Raw genomic sequence first — 22,507 nt, 5'->3', positions numbered from 1 at the left:
GACCTCCTGCGGGCACGCCGCCGAAGGCAGCCTGCCTGCCGTGCTTGGGTCGGCAAAAAAGCTAGAGCCGCCCCTGCTTCCCACCACTTAAGGCTTAGCCCCCTCACTTTTAAAAATGATTGCTTGCCCCTCCTCCCCCCCCCCCACGGCTTTTCTGGCACCCCTGTTGCCACGTATCCAGTTTTAGACTGGAAACGCCAGTAGAAAATGGGACCTGGGTGTCCGGTTAGCAGTGCTGACTGGAAACTAAAAGTCTGGTTATAGGAGTAACCACATTCCCCTCCGCTCCTCCCACTCCCAACACCTACACCAGAGGGCTGGAAGAGAACCTGTCCTGCTGCTGCTGGATGTCATGGAGTGTGGGGGAGTCAGGGTCCTGCACCCCCCACTTCCTGCGATTCACCGTGACTCTCAGCCAGCCAGTAAAACAGAAGGTTAATTAGAAGACAGGAACACAGTCAAAGCAGAGCTTGTAGATGTGGAAAAGAGGATCCCTCAGTCAGGTCCGTCTTGTGGGGAAGGAAGCCCAGACACCAGTGCTGGGCCTCCCTCCGTTTCCCCAGCCAGCTCCAAACTGCAACCCCCTCCAGCCCCTCCTCTGTCCTGTGTCTCTTTCCCTGGGCCAGGAGGCCACCTGATCTCTTTGTTCTCCAACATCTTCAATTGGCACCTCGCAGGGGAGGGGCCCAGGCCCTCAGTTGCCAGGAGACAGTGTGTCAGCCATTCTCTGTGCAGACAGCATCACACCTGCCCTCTAGGGCTCTGCAACAGTCACACAGCCTTATCCCACCACCTAGATACTTCAGAAATGCATAGGGGAAACTGAGGCACCCACACAGTATTCAGAGAAAACATTAAGAACATTCCCACTTTGTCACACTGGAGGAGGGGCAGCTCAGTGCAGAGAGAGACAAAGAGAATGGGCTAGAACCACTGAGAAGGTAGGTACCCGCTCGTGGGCATGGGTGTGTGGGGGGGAATCCTGTTTACCCCTCCCCAGCCCTGCTGCGCTTGCAGTTTACCCCTGGCCCCTCCCTTGCTCCAGGAACCAACCCTAGCTCCCGCCCTACTATGCTTTTGCCCCCAGCCCCTTTTACAATCATTCCCCGGAGGGCCCACAAATATGTTTGGAGCCGGGCCCACAAAAAGTTAATCCAGCCCTTCTTGAGAGGTCATCTAGTTCAGTCCCCCAAACTCATGGAAGGACTAAGTATTATCTAGACCATTCCTAACAGGTGTTTGCCTAATCTGCTCTTAAAAATCTCCATCATTGGAGATTCCACAACCTCCCTAGGCAATTTATTCCAGTGCTTAACCACCCTGACAGTTAGGAAGTTTTTCCTAATGTCCAACCTAAACCTCCCTTGATGCAATTTAAGCCCATTGCTTCTTGTCCTATCCTCAGAGGTTAAGAAAAACAATTTTTCTCCCTCCTCCCTGTAACAACCTTTTAGGTACTTGAAAACTGTTATGTCCTCCCTCAGTCTTCCCTTTTCCAGTCTAAACAAACCCAATTTTTTCCATCTTCCCTAATAGGTCATGTTTTCTAGACCTTTAATCATTTTTGTTGCTCTTCTCTGGACTCTCTCCAATTTGTACACATTCTTCCTGAAATGTGGCGCCCAGAACTATACACAATACTCCAGTTGAGGCCTAATCAGCGCAATGTAGAGCGGAAGAATTACTTCTCGTGTCTTGCTGGACACTAATTGGACATGGGTGGGACCTCATTTCTTGGGAGACAGGATTAGGGAATAGGTAAATGGGTCAGCAGGCTGGAAACAGGCTGTAACTAGCTAAGATAAGTAACACCCAGAGAACCATTTTTACAATGGACGATATAACAATGGATAGGATAAGCCTGGAATGTAAGATGAGGAAAAGAGTAAGTCGTGCAAGGACAGTGCGTGCTGTACATAGATTGCTTCAAACTGAATGAGTCAATCCCAAACGTGTGATGCAATGTTTAGTGAATGCAATGTAATGTGTAAACATATACAAAGGAAGAGGTTTGCTGTGTAACTTTGGACGTACGGCACATCCTGTACCAACTCCTATACGTGAGTCTCATCAACTCAATGCAGCTTTGCTGCATGCCAAATAAAGGAACCTGAGTAACGAGACTTGAGTCGAACTGAGATCTTGGGGAATCAAGTAGAAGAGGTCTCGGGGGAACACCACAACACTATAATAGAGGCTCAAACTAAATGCATACCGCAAATTAAAAAACAAAACAGAAAACAGAAAGAGGACCAAAAAAAAAAAAAAAAAGACACCCTGACTAAACAGAGTAAAAGAGTTGGTCATCCTTTAAATATTGAAAGTCAAACCTACAGAGCAAAATAGAAAGGAGCATAAACTCTGGCAAGTCCAGTGTAAAAATACAATTAGGCAGGCCAAAACAGAATTTGAAGAGCAACTAACAAAAGACAAAAACTAACAGCAAAAAATTTTTAAACTACATCAGAAGCAGGAAGCCTGCCAAACAATCACTGGATGATTGAGGTGCAAAAGGAGCACTCAAGGAAGACAAGCCATTATGGAGAAGCTAAATATTTATGATCTTCACTGCAAAGGATGTGTGGGAGATTCCCACACCTCAGTCATCCTTTTTAGGTAACAAATCTGAGGAACTGTCCCAAACTGAGGTGTCAGTAAAGGAGGTTTTGGGATAAATTAAACAGTAATAAGTCACCAAGACCAGATGGTATTCACCCAAGAGTTCTGAAGGGACTCAACTATGAAATTACAGAACTACTATCTTGGGTGTGTAACCTATCATTTAAATCAGCCTCTGTACCAAATGACTGAAGGATAGCTAATGTAATGTAATGCCAATTAAAAAAAAAAAAAAAAAAAAGTCTCCAGAGGCGATCCTTGCAATTAATGGCCGGAAGCCTAACTTCAGTACCAGGTAAACTGGTTGAAACTCTAGTAAAAAATCCAGAATTAGCAGACACATAGATGAACATGATGCGTTGTGAAAGAATCAACATTTTTTTTAAAAGGAAATCATGCTTCACCAATCTATTAGAACTCTCAGGCATGTGGACAAGGGTGATCCAGTGGATATAGTGTACTTGGATTTTTAGAAAGCCTTCGATGAAATCCCTCACCACTGGTCTTAAGCAAACCAAGCAGTCATGCGATAAGACAGAAGGTCTTCTCCTGGATCAATAACTGGCTAAGACAGGAAACAAGGGTAGGAATAAATGGTCAATTTTCACACTGGAGCGAGGTAAATGGCAGGATCCCCCAAGGATCTGTACTGGAACAAGTATTGTTCAACATGTTCAAAAATGATCTATAAAAGGGGTGAATAGTGAGATGGCAAACTCTGCAGATGATACAAAATTACTCAAGATAATTAAGTCCAAAGTTGACTGCAAAGAGTTACAAAGGGATCTGACAAAACTAGGTGACTGAGTAACAAAATATCAGATGAAATTTAATGTTGATAAGTGCAAAGTAAGGCATGTTGGGAAACATAATCCCCCCTATACATAAAAAATGATGGGGTCTAAATTAGCTGTTACCACTTAAATATCATGGAGTCATTGTGGCCAGTTCTCTGAAAATATCTGCTCAATGTGCAGCAGCAGCCAAAAAAAAGCAAACAGAATGTTAGGAACCATTAGGAAAGGGATAGATAAGACAGATAATATAATGCTACTATATAAATCCATGGTATACCCACACGTGGAATACTGCATGCAGTTCTGGTCACCCCATCTCAAAAAAATATATATTAGAATTGGAAAAAGTACAGAGAGGCGCAACAGAAATGATTAGGGGTATGGAACAACTTCCATACAAGGAGAGAGAAAAAAGACTGGAACTTTTCATCTTAGAAAAGAGACGAAAAAGGGGGGATATTACAGTTGTCTATAAAATCATAAATGGTGTGGAGAAAGTGAATAGGGAAGTGTTATTTAGTCCTTCACAGTATACAAGACTCAGGGGTCACCCAATTAAATTAATAGGCAGCTGGTTTAAAACAAACATAAGGAAGTACTTCTTCATTCAATGTACAATCAACCTGTGGGACTTGTTACCAAGGGAAATTGTAAAGGCAAAAAGGATAACTGGGTTCAAAAAATAATTAGATAAGTTCATGGAGGAGAGGTCCATCAATGGCTATTAGCCAAGATGGTCAGACATACAACCCCATGTTCTGGGTGTCCCTAAACCTCGGACTGTCAGAAGCTGGGAGTGGACAACCGGGAAGGATCACTCGATAATTGCCCTATTCTGTTCATTCCCTCTGAAGCATCTAGCACCTGCCACTTTCAGAAGACAGGATACTGGGCTAAACTCACCACTGATCTGATACAGTACAGCCATTCTTATGTTCCTATATTGTTTATACTATTCTGCACCACAGCTATGTGAAAATGATACATTTTGTTTGTTCAACATTTCACATGTTAATTTTCATTATTTTGTGACTCAAATTTTAGTTTCTAGTGAAATTCCCACAAAAATGATGATTTTTTACATTAAAAAACAAGTAAAATTCTAAATTTCCTGCACTTCTTAAAAGAAATTTGACCTCTTTGCTCTAAACTAGGACAATCTTTCAGTGAAAGGGGGCCCAATTTCACTCAGAAATCTTTTTTCTTGGCTCTTTACACATACACCATAAAGAGAAGAACCACAGGATTTTGCAGGTTTTGCCACAAGCATAGGTCATTTTTGTGAATTTAAAGCAAAGTGGGGAAAACTCAGATTTTGAGTGTTTTGTGATTTTTCCACAAACTTCTACTATGCTGTAACTACTGCTGTTAATCATGGCCACTCTGCCCTTTGCTGACTAATAAGAAGCTGTCTGTTTCAATCTTCATACTTTCCAGGGAGGGGAGATTTACAGGAACAAGAGAGGTGTACATTCAAGAGGGGATTACCAAAGAAGATTCACATAAAAGGCACAGATTAGACTTAGACCCCACATCTAGATCCTGAATTTTGTGAGCCTAGCAAGTAAGGAGGGATTTGCGTCTGGCTATTCCTAGGGGGGGAAGGTTGATATGAGGAATGCACTTGTAACACAAGGATAGAGTTAGACAGTAGTTGTGTGACCTGGCACTTGACGAGGGGAAAAGCAAAAATAGGAAACTGAGGGAGAAGTGTGGGGGGGGGGGGGAGTCCAGTATTTTGAACGCCTACTGGCTGAATGACATATTGAATTTCATTTCCAGAATGAAGAGACTAGTACTTATATTTTGGGGTGGAAAGAGGTTTTAAAGAAACCTTGGTTTGGCTCAGTGCTTGGACATTTTGTAGCTCTGAGCCAATACTTATCAGGTTTCAATTTCCAGCTGAAGCTATGACTGTTGCTATGAAAACTAGTGTGTGACTATATTCCAAAAAACAAAGTGATGAAAAGATGCCATTGGAATGTAACAAATATATGCAACAGCGCTAGGAGTAAAAATTGCAATATATTACCCTGTATCGTAACCATGTCTCTTTCTTTCTGTAAGTGAAGAGACATACACGGCAACTCACCACCTTAATACAGCACTGCCTAACCAGAACACAGAGGATTTTAGTATTTATGAATTTCTTATTTCTATGGCATTTAAGAGCTATATATTTGTGTATACCTCAAAACATGGAATAATGTTTTAAAGAATTATCCTCAATATGGGCACTATAACAACATTGCTAGAACTAACTTGAGTTATTTTTATGATCCTAACTGGAATCCAGCACCCCACAAACCCTGCACATTTTTGCTGGTGTGAATTGTAGATGCAGAATATTTGGAGAGAGAATAACATTTTTCACTTTAGATACAAAATACATATCAAAATATCTAGACTGGAATCTTCATCATCAAAGCAGTGTCCAACAATAGGTAAAGGGACACTGCCAACTTGAAATCTAATCAGTTTCTTAAAACAAATAAAGTCGTCATTTCTAGTAAACACACCTTTTCTCTCCCCCATCCCCTTATACACATACACACACACACACACACACTCACTCTCCCTACCAATTTTCGTGGAGGTTTTTACAGTTACATTTTCTTATTTCAAAATGTTTGTGTGAAATATCAGGGAAACTGACTTAGGCCCCAAACCAGCAAACATTTTACATAAGCATTTAACTTTCAGCATATGAATAAAATGACTGGAACTACTCACATGCTTAACATTAAGTATGTTTGTAAGTGATGGCAGAATCAGGGTCTTACTGATTATACCTGGGAAGAGTGAAACAGCTAAAGCATTGTCAAATGTACAATTGAAAAAACACCTCTAAACATTTTCAGTTATGGTAATCTTGGGAATTACTTGCAAAACTAAATACAAAAATTAAGGCTGGCATGTGATTTTCATGTGGACAGTGTTGCTTTATTGGGCTGTTGGCATATTTTGCATTGTTTTGCTTTTATCTAACTTTAAAATGTTGGATTTATTTGATAAAAAGGACATTTTGTAAATTTCACAGATTTAAAGATAGCTCACGAGAATGTATTTTTTGTCAATATTTGCAACTTCAACAATATATGCAAAAGACTCTAGGAAATGAGATCATCTGCCCAAAACAGGCACCCATTGATATGTGGGGTTTTTTTTAAAGGGAGGGTGGGTTTAGAAAGGATCATGCTTGAGGAATCTAAAGTTTCCTCTTAGAAACACTGACCACGTCTCCCTTGTAATTAAAACAAGCGTGAGAAGAAAAATAATGGTTTAACATGTCTGTATTAAAGTTACAGCTAAAAATGGGATGATGTAACATTTCACAGACTATTCTGTACTCCTAATGTCTGTGTAATAATAATTTGAGCTGTAGATCCTGAAAGTACATAGGCAACATTTGTGAAGATTCTGCAGTTAATGCAAGAACCATATGAGAGAATCTCTGGCAAATACTTAATCAAATTACCTAACTGGGGAACTACTCAAAACTAAAATATCTTCTAGAAAAATGCAAGTGGGTTAATGCTAATAAAACTTAAATGATGGCAAAAATGCTATTTTGAAAGATGTATCAAGGATATCCAAGATGGAGCAGATTGTCTATCTGGTAGAAACAGCTGCATATGAACAGGTAAACTATAGAAAATAAATTAGACGAATCTGAAAGGATTTGGAACCCATTTTTGAACCATTCTTGCTGAAAATCCATGGGCCAGGATCATAGATTGTTCTATTGTGTGTGTATGCAGGGGCGGGGGGGAAGGAGGGCCCAAACAAAATACTTGATAAATGAACATCTTAACTGTAGAAGGTAATACAAAAGCCTGTATCCAGTGATGCAGGAATGGTAGGGGGTTGGCAGGAGTGGGGTGGGGGAGAAAATGATATAGGGAGATTCTGGCTTGCTTTTGCTTTCATTTTTTCACATCTCCTCCTTCAAAACACTTCTTTCCTGTGATGCCTACAATAAACTTGACAGCAGCTAGGCTGCTGGTGTGCTGATACCACTGCCTATTATACTGACCAGTACTGTCTCACTGCTTTGTTGTACTCCCCTGTCTGTCTGTATCCATATGTCGTCTCTGGTCTTATACTTACTTTATGTCTACACTTAAAAAGCTACAGCGACACAGTTGCGGTGTTGCAGTTGCACCACTGTAGCGTTTCAGTGTAGACTCTTAGCCCTGGTCTATGCTGGGGGCAGGGGGGGTGGAAATCAATCTAAGTTACGCAACTTCAGCTACGTGAATAATGTAGCTGAAGTTGACGTACTTAGATCGACTTACAGTGGTGTCTTCACCGCAGTGAGTCGACTGCTGCCGCTCCCCCATCGACTCTGCTTGCGCCTCTCACAGCGCTGGAGTACAGAAGTCGGCGGGAGAGCACTCAGGGGTTGATTTATCGTGTCTAGACTAGACACGATAAATCGATCCCCGCTGGCTCGATCGCTACCCGCCAGAAGACATACCCTTACACAGCAACAGGAGGAGTTCTGCTGTCAAGGTAGTTAATCCACCTTCCCAAGAGGCAATAGCTAGGTTGACAGAAGATCTGTTGATCTTGCACTGTCTACATGGGATCTTAGGTCATCTTAACTACATCACTCAGGGGTGTAGATTTTTCACACCCCTGAACAATGTAGCTGGGTCGATCTAATTTTCTAGTGTAGACCACCCCTTAGATTGAAAGCTCTTTGGAACAGGGGCTCTTCTCTTTGGTTTGTGTTTGGACAGCACCTAGCACAATGGGGTCCTCCTGGTCCATAACTGGGGCTCCTAAGCACTATTGTAACATAAATAAATAATAAAGGGGCAGGTAGGGGAATGAGGAGGAGGAAGCCATGTTAACCAAAATTTAGTATCTTAGATCGATCACACGCCCCTCCCCCCCCAGTGTAGACCAGACTTAAGGGAGAGGAGGTGGGCTTCAAAGCCCAAGCTCCAGCTCGAGCTGCAACTTCAAGGTGCTGTCTACATAGCTATTTTTAGAGCTCTAGCGGAAACCCCACAAGTCTGAGTCTGTTGACCCAAGCTGGGAGGCTTACTGCCATGGTCTGTGTAGATGTACCCAGAGGCTGCATCTATACTGACAGGGCCGGCTCCAGCTTTTTTGCCGCCCCATGCGGTGAAGTAAAAAAAAAAAAAAAAAGCTGTGATCGGCGGCACTTTGGCAGCAGCTCTACCGCACCACTTCACTTCGAGAGGAAGTGAGGGACCTGCCGCTGAATTGCCACCAAAGACCCGGACATGCCACCCCATTCCAATGGCCGCCCCAAGCACCTGCTTGCTTGGCTGGTGCCTAGTGCCTGTATACTGACAAAGAATGTACACTAGTATGTGTAACACACACCAAGTATTCTCCATTTCCAACTAGACAACTCCAAAGGAAACTCAACCACCATGGTTTGTCTTGTCCACTAGAACTGGACTGAAACTAACTCATTGTACATAGAGCAAATGACCATTCTAAGGTAATGGCTAAGAGCAGAGGTTCCCAAACTTCTTCACAGTATGGGCTATCTCTTAGCAGAAAGAGTCCCTCAGGGACACCTCCACTCTCATTCACAATTAATTGCACAGATCTCTTTTCTTTCCACTAGCCATCAATAACATCCCTATTGCCACTACAGCAGTTGTTTATGTGGAAAATTGATACCAGAAAATATTTAATAAATTTATAGCTGACTTTTAATGCTGTTTGGCAGACAGAAGCAAGGAGAAAGAGCAAATAGCATGTGACCACCCACCTGTCCATGGCACATCAGCAAGGCTCCACAAACTAATGGCGATCTAACTAACAGACCACAGTTTCAGAAATCAATGCCTTAGTACTAGACCTGAACGAGCAAGAGAGGTAAAACACATTACCAATTCCCTGTAGCATTCAGTTCCCAATTCTGTTCTTAACAGCAATTGGATAACAACAAGGAAATTTAATATTAGGGCTGCCAACCTATCCATAAATCACTCTTTTGTGTCTTGCAAAACTTGTGATTAAAAAGATCACATACAGCATAGACCCATGCAATAGCTTGATTCAAGCACGGAGACTTGAACTTCTCTCTCCCCCCTACAAGTGGTCCCTTCAGAACAGTGCTGACGTACATTGGCAGGGCAATGTGGAGAAGCTTGCATTGCCACTGCCTTTTCTGTGGATGAATGGCAGACGTCAGTCTCCAGGATTCTTAAAATCTGTTTTACAGGAGTATTTTTTTAAATAATTTTGTAAGGACATATAACACACATGAACCTAAGACAGACAAAAAGGTTCATTGACTGTAATTCAGAGATTTATAAGGCTCAAAGATACAGTTGTGATTATCTGGTCCAACCTCCTGTATAAATACAAGCCATAGAACTTCCCTGAATTAATTTCTGTCTGAACTAGAGCATATCTTTTAAAAACATCCAATCTTGATTTTAAAATTGCCAGTGATGGTGAATCTACCACCACCGTAGTTCCAAAGTTTGTTTTAACCAGTGAGGTAATTAATGTGCCTTATTTCTAGAATGACTTTGTCTAACTTCAGGATCTTATTGTACCTTGGTCTGCTAGAGTGAAATGCCCTCTATTATCAAATTTCAAATTTGATTATTGTCAAATATCTGTTCCCCATATAGGTACTTATAGACCGTAATCAAGCCATCCCTTAACCTTCTCTTTGTCAAATTAAACAGATTGAGTCTATAAACCATATTTTCCAATTCTTTAATCGTTTTTGTGGCTCTTCTCTAAACCTTCTCCAATTTATCAACAGCAAAATGTATCATTTACTTCTGTGATAAAAGGGGCACAACTTGGGAAGGAAATTTTGTTCGATGGCTTCATCATAATCTCAAATAGATCCTTATCAAAGTCACAGAACCACAAAAGACTTTAGTGCTATGATTGACAATCTACTCAACAGAGGTGAGGCCCCATTCTGGAAATACATACTGTATGTCAGCGTGGAGGTGGACTGGAAGAGCTGTGTGGGAATGCTTGCAGTCAGTTATTGCCAAGGATATCAGTCTCTCACTTTCACATGCACTAAATACACATCTACTAAATTTAACGAAAGAAACATGTAAATGTTCAGGCATTGTCTGTGTCAGCATGGAAAACATGAAATCACATCCCAACACCTCTCAAAAGACTGAACTTCATGGCAAAGAAAATATGTGAGCTCAAACCTTATAATCAAAGAGATTTCTATTAGGAGAGTAAACAAAGAGCGGAAGGAAGGGTGGAGCATCAGCACAGTAGATCTGCAATTTGACACAGAAGGACATTGCTATAAGGAAGTGTCATACATGCAGCAGTATTTCAGTAACAGTTAAACCTCTAGTAGTACTTACTTTTTCGGTTATACGCTGGTAGACAGCATGTAATAAGTTAACAGTAAGGGGAAAAAAATCAAATCACCTCTGTCAGTAAAATGAACACAATGCAATTCACTTAAATGCTAAGAGGTGGAACTGAGTAGATCATTGTTGAAGTATTGTTTTGCATCAATCTACTGCATTTCTAAAAATATTTTTCCATATATAATCTATAAAATATATTGTTAAACTGTAGGTACTTTCATTGATAAAAATACAATTGTTCTAGCATAGATCAGTAAAAGAGTTCACCTAGTCAGCCATCAAAATCCATTCAGCTTTAATTCTATCATATTTTTCCTAGCGTAATTCAACAACTTCTGGAAAATTCAAGATCAAGAGGGTAGAAATCCTCAATTTCTTTCTGCTCCTCATAAAGGAAACTCGGACAGCTACATTCTTACCTAAACTGCAACCTACAGAGAAGACATAAATTGAATGATGCTGCACTGTGATTCTCAAAAGGATTACAAAAAGTGATTAACCTATTTAAATGCACAGCCTCACTGCCTGGAGAAACTGACAGTTATGTATATCTCTAGATTACTAAATCAAATGAAGTGATCAAAGGGTTACACTAACTGCAGTGTCTGCCAACTGTACCTGTTTGATACAGTTAATGCAGCAACATGATGCTAACCTTTAGTATTACCCAACTAACCCAAGTGAATTTTAAAAGTTGCTGCAAGATGATTTAATCACTCCCTAAAATGTGTGTTGTCACACATGCTTCCTTAATGCTATACCACAGGGAGGTTTACCAGTAAGTTACCTCTAGTTCTCTTTCTCCTTCCTACCTAATTACTATTACACAGTCAGATTACAGCAGTTAGGTATACCACTAGAATTAAACAGATTTTCCATCATGGAACTGGGTGGTTTGGAAAAGAGAACACTTTTGATCCACAGAGAAGTTGAACTCAAGGCTTAGAGTGAAATGAGTTTTATTAAAAAAAAAAAAAAAAAAAAAAAAAGCAGGTATTTTTCTGCACTGGAGAAATACTCAGCATGGGTTGAACTACCTAGTAGATATGTAATTGCAAAGAAGCCAATTCGCATGAACACTGAATGATCTCTAACATCTAGAAAGAACATGGTCTGGTACCCACTGATGAGACAGATAACCCAGTTGCCTACCCCACATCCCAGTTGTGAATAATAAAGGATTTAGTTCTAGTTCTCTCTCAACTTTTCCCTTGATAAGGATTTTAATAAGGGACACTCCGACAAGCTAGGCTCAAAGTCTAAAGAAAAATGAGATACTTATGAACATATTTCAAGTGTAAGCATGTGTGATGTAAATACAATATCATGAAGCTCAGATTATAGACAATATTGTCTATGCTAAAGAAGTTAACACATGATACACTTCTGGCACTATTACCATCTTTGGCTCTCTCTTGAGGGTGTTTGTCCCACATTTCACCCTTGGCAGGTTAAGAGATAGGCTTATAAAAGTAATAATAAAATATGGCTCTTCTAAACTGTACTGTTATTTTTCAGGAACTTTGAAAATTTGTCTACATTCTCAGGGGAGAGCTGGACGGTTGTGTTAGTTCTGCAAGGGAAAGATATTCAAAAATAAACTTTGTACGGACTTGAAGCCAAAAACCTGAACACTCCACTTCTTGGATTTCATACCCGCTTGGTTTAAGGGGTTGTATGCCATGGCTATGCATAATTCCCAGCCACATTCCAGTACAATAATTTTATATGAAAATGCATCCTCAGTCAGATCATTTTTATTGCTATGGGTACAGATCTTAGAAAAGGCAACCCCTACTGAGAGCTCTTGAGAGTAAAAGTTCTTGGCAAAGGGAAGAGGCATGAACTCAGAAGAAGGTGACTAATTAACAACAATGAAGGAAGGGCTGGACTACATGCAGAGTTGCACTGCTTTAACTTAAGGTTTCTTTTTAAACTCATTTGGCACCAGCCACTCAGTTCGGTTTAAACCAAGCTTATTTTAGTTTATCTTGTACAGATTAGGAACGGATATAAACTAAACCAAAATGAGCCATTCTTAAACAGAAAATAAAAACGAGCATCCATTCTTGTATCAGCTTAACTAAACCAGTACAAGTTTGTGTGCAGGGAACCCTTAATCTTCAAGCTTCAAATATATGATCGGGCTGGGGGGGAAAGGAGAGCAAGAAAAGAATCTTAGTTCAACCATCCTCCTCCACCAACATATTAAAGAGCACATCAAACCTTCAGAATGATCCCTTCTATGCATTAGAGCTACATGCACAAGTGACATACTAAATACCCACTGATCTGCAGACAGCCTGTGTTTGCCTGAGTGCATTTGCAGAGTACACGCAATTGCTAACACAGATGTTCCCAACCCACTTTATGAGGTCAACGGTCTGTAAGACCAAGTTGCCACGACCCAGCACTTTGGAACAACAGGACCAGCAGAGAGGGATCTGCGGGTGGCTGGAGACACATCAATCAGCAACACCCCCCTCCCCCGATAAAAACAGCACACACGCACTAAAGCCTCCTGTTTCTGGAGGGTGACGGGATGGGGCAGTTGGGGGAGGACTGGGCAGGGATGAGAGGCAGACGGGGAGCAGGTAGTGTCACGGGAGCGGGGGGCGCGAAGTGGAAGGGCAGTTTGGGAAAAGGGGGCCGGGCTAGCGCCTGAGGGAAAGGAGCGAAGAGCTGCTCCCACCCCCACACGCAGCGCCCGGAGCTGTGGAGGCAGAGGAGCGCGGCGCTCGCTGCGGCTGGGGCAGCCGCAAAGGGCAGGGAGGCTGCGCCCCCGCCCCCGCCCCGCGCCCTCCAGGCGGCCCCGGCCGCGACACGGGGCAGCCGGGCGCGCTGACAAGCACGAGGGAGGGAGGCTGCGTTTCCTCTTTCGCAGCGCGGTATCAGCCGAGCCGCTTCCCCCTTCCCCAGCCGCCCCCAGCACAGCCGGGGCCACGCTCCTGGGCTGAGCGCCCCCCGAGGCGGGCCCGGCAAGAAAGCGAAGGGGGCACGTCTCCCTCCAGCCCACCCCGCAGCCGTCACCCCTGGCCAGGTGCGGGGTCTCCTCCTGCAGCCGCCTGCCACCCCCCACACAGCCAGCATCCTACCCCACCCCCTCCTCCCACCGTGCCGCCCTCACCCCAAACCCTGCCCGCGCCCCAGCGGCATCTCCACCTTAGCCCCGTCCCTCCAGCGCCCACAGCAACGTGCCCCCCACTGCACTGCCAGGGGCACCCCCTGCCGCAGCGCCCCCCCCAGCACCTCTCTCCCCGAGAGCCTTCTCAGCACACCGTGCATCCGCCCCCCGCAGACCTGCCCAAACGGAAACGAAAGTACCTTAAAAATCCAGGCACCACCTTCACCCCCAGCAGCCAAGTGCAGAGTGGAGCCGGGGTGAAGTTTGCTGCCCTGCTGCGGCGAGCGCCTGGCAGCTCCGCTGCTTCCTTTCCCCGGCCCGCGCCTCTCCCACCATTGAAGTTGGGCTTTTTACCGCTGCTGTTTTGGTGTTTCTGACTCTATCCCATCATCAGACTCAAACACACACTCTGCTGCTGCTGCTCTCACTTCCTCTTCCTTCCTCCTGCTGGCCACACACCCAATTTGCATCTGCAAGAAGCCCCAAGATAATCTGCGAAGTATCTCTGAAGGAATGGTGAGTATTTACCAGCACCTGCAAAATAGGGAACAATCAATTGTATGCATCTTTTACTTTATTCATTGAATCCTTTGGATTTTAAAATCTACATTTTTCCACGCTACGATTATATGACTCTTCCTACTATCTCCATTTTGTGTATTTAAAAAAAAAAATCACTAAAAATATACAGAATAAAAAAAGAGAAACTCAGTACTTTTCCTCTAACATAATTTTAAGAGGCTTTTCATTGTCTCTGTCCCTGATGAATAATTTTGCAACTGATCCATGCTCTGCAGGCAGCAGTGCAGAAGTAAGGGTAGCAGTACCGCAACCCTCCCTACAATAACCTTGTGACCCCCCCCCCCCCCCATGATTCCTTTTTGGGTCAGGACTCCTACAATTATAACATTCTAACACTTCAGATTTAAATAGCTAAAAACATGAAATTTACTAATTTAAAAATCCCATGACAGTGAAATTGACCAAAATGGACTATGAATTTGGTAGGGCCCTAATTATCACTCAGAACCAGAGCCGTCCCTAGGGTATGGTGAATCAGGGTGACCGCCCCAGGCCCCACGCTTTGGGGGGCCCAGCACTTTGTGAGGAGGTGTGCAGGAGGAGAGGGGGGCGAGGAGGAGCACCTCCTGCCCAAGGATCAGTGCCTCCCCCTCCCTCAGCTGTTTCATGGTGTCTGGAGGCACTAGGGGGAGGGAGAAGGTGCAAGGGCACACATGCTCAGAGGTGGGGCAGAACAGAGCAGGGGCAAGAGCAGGGCCTTGGGGGAAGGGGTGGAGTGGGGGCAGGGCTTGGGCAGAGGCGGGGGGAGCACCCCCTGGCAGATAGAAACTCGGTGCCTATGTCCCAGGTCCCGCACCCGCCTAGGGATGGCCCTGCTCAGAACTTCTTTACTCTCAGTTACTATGATCCATGACCACCTAGTAACCTCTCAGCTGTCTCTGTGTGGAACACAATTTCCACTCAAAAAAGGATAAGCAGGATTCAGATTATCCTGCTACTTAGCACAAACTCCTACAGCATGAGCTAAAAGGAGAAATCTCCAAGGTTCAGGAAATATGACACACAGATCTGTAGTTCAGATTCCAACCAGGAGAGGGCAGTAGGACTCAGACGCATTATGATATATTTTATCAAGAGATTAGTAATTTTGAGTGCCCAATTTAAGGGACCTTAACCCAGCCTGATTGTCAGGAAGTGCTGAGCTCCCACTGTCTGACAGTCAGATCCTTTTAAGTGTCTTTAGACCTCCCAAAAACTGAAGCACCCAAAAATCATGAATAACTTCTGAAAATCTTAGGTTATAGCTATTTCTATACATAATTACAAAACTCATCCTCAAATATCAGGGGTTCTCAGGAGCTCAGATCTTGCTTCTGAATCCAGAGGCCACCTAAGAATTTCACCTTAGTTCCTGTTAGAACTAGTAAAATATTTGTTAATTATTTGTATAATAAAGTTTATTATTTGTCAATAATTATTTGAGGAAAAATGCCAACATTTGCAACAAACGCTGGTGCCAATACTACAAAAAACTTACATATGGGAATATGTCACTTAAATTAATAGTACCATTTATTTCACCTGTATAAAATTGCTTGCAGACTTGGACCCTACAATCACAGTGCTAATGCAATCAGGGCCGGCTCCAGGCACCAGCTAAAGTGCCACCAGGTGCTCGGGCCAATTCCAAGGGGTTGCACTCCGGCTGCTATTGGGGCGGCACATCCGGGTCTTCGGCGGCAAGTCCCTCAGTCCCTCTCGGAGCGAAGGACCTGCCGCCAAATTGCTGCCAAAGAGTAGAGTGGCGCGATCGCAGCTTTTTTTTTGTTGTTGTTTTGGTTTGGTTTTTTTTTTTTTTTGCCGCTTGGGGCGGCAAAAAACCTGGAGCCAGCCCTGATTGCAATACACCAGCTAATGTTTATTTGCACCATTGTCCTTGAAAGAATCACACCATTTTAGGCCCTCTACATCAACTAGAGAAGATGGCGGCCTGTCCTTTGGAGAAGGAAGTTTTACAGTCACTGTTACTATGAAGTTCTGAGTGATAATTAGGGCCCTACCACATTCACAGTCTGTTTTGGTCAATTTCACAGTCATAGGATTTTTAAATTAGTCAATTTCATGATTTCAGCTATTTAAATCTGAAGTGTCACAGTGTTGTAATTGTAGGGGTCCTGACCCAAAAAGGAATTGTGAGGGGGGTTGCGGTACTGCTCCCCTTACTTCTGTGCTGCTGTCTGCAGAGCTGGCCCCTCAGTCAGCCACTGCCACTCTCCGGCCACCCAGCTCTGAAGGCAGCAGCACAGAAGAAAGGGTGGCATGGTATGGTATTGCCACGCTTACTGCACAGAAGGAAGGGTGGCAATACCGTTACTCCCCTAAAATAACCTTGCAACACCCCCCCGCAACACCCTTTTGGGTCAGGACCCCCAATTTGAGAAACGCTGGTCTCGCTGTGAAATTGGTATAGTATAGGGTAAAAGCACACAAAAGACCTGATTTCATGTAGGGAAACCAGATTTCATGGTCCATGATGCATTTTTCATGGCCGTGAATTTGGTAGGGCCCTAGTGATAATGGTGTGCTAGAGCTGACTAAATAATTCAGTGTGAATTAGTCGATGGTACTGAGTAAAAATTACTGACACATTAAAATGCCAAATTGCAGGTCTAGGACCATAAACTGTACTATGAATGACAGTGATAGTGATATCACTGGCCAGATCATGCCTCCAAGATCAGCACATGGAAGTTCCCTTCCACATGTGAACCCTACCCTTTCCATGTGGAAAGGAATGACTCATCTGCCTCCACAGCATTGTCCATCCTTTCTCCAAGTCAAGACCTCACAGAATGAAAGTGTTTTGCAAGGTTAGGATCTGTGGGGTTTGAGATGATCACGTTGAGCAAGCTGGGAGCAGGGAATGGAGAGTACAGCAATGGGAGGGGCAGGAAAGCCTGTGGCTGTATTGTCTTTCCCCTTGCCTGCATTGTGGGAATACCCCACAGCCAAAGAGAGTCTCAGTAAAGCCATGATACTCCTCACTGAGACTTCTTTCCTCCCTTGGCTTCTCCCATGGTTTGTTACCTCAAAGAGGGGGGAGGGGATTTCTGGCCTGATGTTTGTAACCTGAGGGTGATGATAGTTGTTTAGTACAAATTTTAGATTAACTTTAAAACTAAAGTTTTATTATTTTTTTGATTAAATTAGGATAACATTTTAAAACTATAAAGATACAAACCAGATGTGAAAAAATGCAAATATAAAGCCCCAGACGTATATGTTCGATTCATATTTAAGTCATGTAATGACATAACCAGAAAGAAAAGAGATGGTGGAAGGGATGTAGAGAAGAGAAAAGGGAATTATAAAACCACCCCAAGAGTCTCTTACTGCTGCTCTCTTATCCAAGAAAAGAGAACAGTCAATACTAGCTGAATAGGAATTCACTGTTGCAGTTGAAAGATGTTTTGTTATACAGGGATGGGGGTGGGGGGGGCGCGGGGAGGAGATGTTCTCTGGATTATCCACAGATCAAGTACAGCACTAGCAGCAGGAACATAGTCTTCCTAAAGGTCAGCAAGTATACCTCAACTCTGACTTGGAAGGAACGCTTTTGAGGGGCAGGAGTGCTTCCCTTCCAATGCTTATTTAATCGCTGGTCTCTTTGCTGTGTCCGCCACCTAGGATGACCAGACAGCAAATCGGGACAGGAAGTAGGGGGTAATAGGTACCTACACCTCTACCCCGATTAACGTGACCCGATATAACACAAATTCGGATATAACGCAGTAAAGCAGTGCTCGGGGCGGGGGGGGGGCTGCGCACTCTGGTGGATCAAAGCAAGTTTGATATAATGCGGTTTCACCTATAACGCGGTAAGATTTTTTGGCTCCTGAGGACAGCGTTATATCGAGGTAGAGGTGTATATAAGAAAAAGCCCCCCCAAAAATCGGGACTGTCCCTATAAAATCGGGACATCTGGTCACCCTACCGCAACCAAATTGCACATCAGCACCAGTGATGATAGTAGCTTTTGTGCACTAGAGTGACTCCCATTGACTTCAGTGGGCTTTGAATCAGCCCCTAAGAACTGGACTTGATATGTTTGCTAAATATTTCTGAAGAGCCAGAAGAGGGAGCAAGGGAGCACAGGATTTTGAGACTGTGCATTTTATTTTATGTGGGTATTTCTGCCACAACCCTAAAAATAAAGGCAAAGATTTTCAAATGACTTATGATATTTGGTGCCCAGCTTGAGACACAGGAGAGGGACAGAGGGCAGGTTCTCGGCACTTTCTGAAAATCATCTCAAGTTGGTCATCCAAATACTGAGGAATCCAAAATCAATAGTTACTTTTGAAAATCAATGCCCTAGGTCCTTGAATGTCTGTATCAATTTTAAAGATCTCATGACAATTTGTGTATAAGTAGGGTTGTCATATACAGTTTTTCTTGTAATCACTGTGGTCCAACATCCAGCTTGCTGCCTTTCAGTTCCAGAGATGGAGGAATTTCAGTGGTGCTGTATGTATATAGATTTTGTCCTGTAACTCTTCACTCCCATGAATAGTCCTTATTCACGTGAGAAATTTCATTGTCTGCATAAAGTAAGGATTTGCAGGATCACAGCCATAATTTTTAATGCACGCTGGGGTTCAAGCTGCTATGTCAAATGGTATCATATTCTTACTCTTTTTTAAAAATCACAAATAAATGACTATCTTTTAGTGCTTTGACCATGCTAGTTGCTTTGTCTAAGAAAAATATTTTTGCACCTAGCTTAACAGATTTTAAGATAGACAAAATAGTAGGGCCTAAATTGCTTGACCGTGATGGCAGTAATTCCAAAAAGAAGCTGCTTATGGAACTTGAACCTCAGTTCCTAAGTTGTAGTATGCTTACAAATCTCCATACATGCTGAAACCTCCCTAAATGAATGTTGTTGGTTCAGTTATACAAATGCATGTTAAATTAAGGGCTTTTTAAAATCAAATATACTCTGAAGCCTATTCTGAGTAAATCCATTTCAAAATTATATGTACTCCCATTTTAACTCTGCCACAGTGTTGACAGAGATATGCTTATGCATAATAAGTATTAGGGAACAAGTTACGGGATGTGCAGAGCAGCCACTTTTTAAAACACATAATAGATTTTTTAAACTAAACAAAGAAAAGCCCAGTCTCCATTTACCTCAGATATTTTTATAGTGCCATTCCCATACTATCTAGGCATAGAATACAGTAAAATTCCAAAAGCAAAAGATAATTGCTTAAAAACAACAACATTGTTGCTAGGTGACCAACAGTCTTCATACCCATCACATCATTTACCAAATCCAAGCACATACAAGCAAGGAAACAAATAGTTAAATCATAACTCTTACAGTGCCCGCATCATAAACATACATTACTCTCCTATCAAGTAGAAAGACAACTCTATGAACTGCTTTTACGGTTATGCATTCAATAAGTGACAATGCAGCTATCAGGAGGTTATAAGTTAAGTAGGTCCCACCCAGTCTTTTCTTATACCTGCTTCCATGTCTTCCAGGCAAGTGAAAGACTCAAGGAGCTCAGTCTATTTTGCTTACCAAAGAAGAGGTCAAGAAGTGACTTGATCACATCTATAAATACTTACATGGAAAACAGAAATTTAATAACAGAGGGCTCTTCAATCTAGCAGACAAAGGTTTAAGAAGACCCAATGATTGGAGGCTGAAGCAGACTACAAATAAGGAGAGTTTTTAACAGTGAGGTCAATTAACCACTGGAACAATTTACCAAAGATTCTGGTGGATTCTCCAGCACTGGAAAATTTTTCCCCCCAATCAAGACTGGATGTTTTTCTAAAACACAGGCTCTAATTCAACCAAAACTATTGGATTTGAAGAAGTAAATCAGGAAAGTCCCGTGGCCTGTGATATGCAGGAAGGTTAGACTAGATCATTTTGGTCTTAAAAATATATGAATCACATCAGTTTAGATCCCTTAGAGTCAGACTCTCTAATGCTGATTTAAAGACATATTACTGACCCAGCCTTCACTATCTTCACCTTTCGATTTGGCCAAACAACATGGGGCTACACAGTGCTACACTGAGTGTAGCATTTATCCCAGTAGCAGCATCTATTCCACAGATGGAAAGTGAGGGATAGTTCATAGATAATGTGTTTGTTTTCCTTTCCATTCCAAGGGCTCAATCCAGTGCCACTGAAGTCAAAGAGAGTCTGTCTATTGACTCCGCTGTCATTGATTCAGAGCCCAAGTGAATAGTTGGGCTGGAGGGAGGCAGTTGATTATTGATATTTTTAGATTACAGATGGTTATCAGGCTGGCAACTTTCCATTGCACCTACCAATGAGCGCAATAATGATTATTCCTATATGATATGTCTAACACGGCAGTTGTCCAACAGATATATAACAATGTAGGGATTTTATCATCTCCAATAGCTGTTAACAGTTCTTCACTGCATATACAGAACAGCTGGCAAGAAGCTTATCTTCTTCATGCTATGTTGCCATCCGTCATTACTGTTTATCAGCTAATATTTTGAAATGTGTACTATGGAGGACAAAAGAAATGTAATCCTTCAACAGCTATGAATTTCGGGACTTGGAAAAGAGCAGCAAGAGAAGAGCACTGAGGAGAGACAAAAACTCTTCAAATCACCCTCTCAAAGTGAATGAAGTTACTTGCTTGATTTTCTTTGTTACGTCTCCATCAAGCCATGGCATTTCATCCATTTGCCATGTATTAAAACTTCAAGATAAAGCTCACCTCTTGTTCTTAACCACATTTGAGCATCGGTGCATTTTTACCTTCATTTTTTCTTTTGTCATATCCGGTGGAAGGATAATTGGAAGCTTATAGTGTGTTATTTTGAGGGGATGCTGTCTAGTAAATAGGATATAGGTTCTGAGAGTCAGGAGACCTGAGTTCTAATCCTGGCTTTGTCACTAACTTGTTGTGTTATCTTCCACCTTTTGTCAGTTGTGGCCATTTAGATTGAAAGCTCTCTGAAACAGTGATTGTCTATCAGTGTGTGTTTGTACAGGGTCCCTAGCTGCTACAGTAACACAAACTAATAATAATCCTATCTTGTGAAGAAACAGATTTTATTTTGACAGATGTTTCTACTAGTTAGCCCAGTTTGTAATTGTTTTTACTTTCTGGTTAATTATTTTGATAGTAAATGCACATCAGTCTTACTTAGACTGCTTGCTTCTTTCCCAGATCGAAAACCTTCTTGAAAGTGCTCCAATTTTTCAGTCACTCGTGTTGCATGTAGTTTAGTATTTGACAAATGCTTGACATTTTTATCAAATCTGTATACCGTATGATGGATGTAGTTGAGACTTGAAGCACTGTGTAATCAAATATTATTGGGGATCGTCACAATATTTAACACTGCTTCTGTCTTTAGTAGTAGTATTTCTTATTTATATTGTAGCACAGCTTAGAGTCCCCAAACTCAGTATGGGCTCGATTGTGGTAGGCCCTGGACAAATATATGGTATATTACAAACATTGTCTCAAAGGACTTCCAGCTAACAGATATATGAAACAAACAAACAGGCATGGAGAAGGAGGATGGAGTAATAGTAATAATAGGGAGTTTTTTGCATAGACTAGTTTTGTGCACAATATGCAGCTAATCAGTAGCAGTCAGTAATCACCTACCACGGCCCAGCTCTGCCACCTTTACTTAAAGTGAGTAATACTTTTCTCTAGTAGTAGTCCCATAGAAATCTTACAGCTCTTTTGACAGATTCATGATTTCCTTGCTGCTGAAGCATACATTTCTTTCTGCCGTCCATTTTACTCTTTTCATAATTTTAGTTGATAAGCAGTAATTGCTGGTGGCAACATACCATGAGGAGGATAAGCTACCTGCCAGAAGTTATGTTATCTTGCTGCTCTAATAATTAGTTGATTGAAGTTAATGGTTAGTGGAATTAATTCACATGAGTAAGTGCTACTCAACATGAGTAACAGCTGCAGAATTATGTATTGTTTTGAAAATGCATTTCTGCATTTGTACTTATCCTTTCTCCCTTTTGCAGTTATTATTCCATTATT

At 42.3% G+C, this 22,507-nt stretch overlaps 1 protein-coding gene across 3 annotated transcripts in view; it reads right to left on the bottom strand.

Moving 5' to 3' along the window:
- Nucleotides 1–14,394, bottom strand: part of ELMO1 (engulfment and cell motility 1) — a 453,353-nt gene extending 438,959 nt beyond the window's left edge. For 2 of the 3 annotated variants that reach the window (XM_054019260.1, XM_054019259.1), the window contains exon 1: nucleotides 14,099–14,394. The gene's annotated coding sequence lies outside the window, so the exon portion shown is untranslated. The remainder of the gene's footprint in view (nucleotides 1–14,098) is intronic. The other variant, XM_054019255.1, reaches the window with a different exon arrangement.
- Nucleotides 14,395–22,507: the final 8,113 nt, after the last annotated feature.

This window comes from Malaclemys terrapin, chromosome 2 (genome assembly GCF_027887155.1).
Source record: "Malaclemys terrapin pileata isolate rMalTer1 chromosome 2, rMalTer1.hap1, whole genome shotgun sequence".
Taxonomy (NCBI): domain Eukaryota; kingdom Metazoa; phylum Chordata; order Testudines; family Emydidae; genus Malaclemys; species Malaclemys terrapin.
This window is presented reverse-complemented; position numbering and strand designations above follow the sequence as displayed.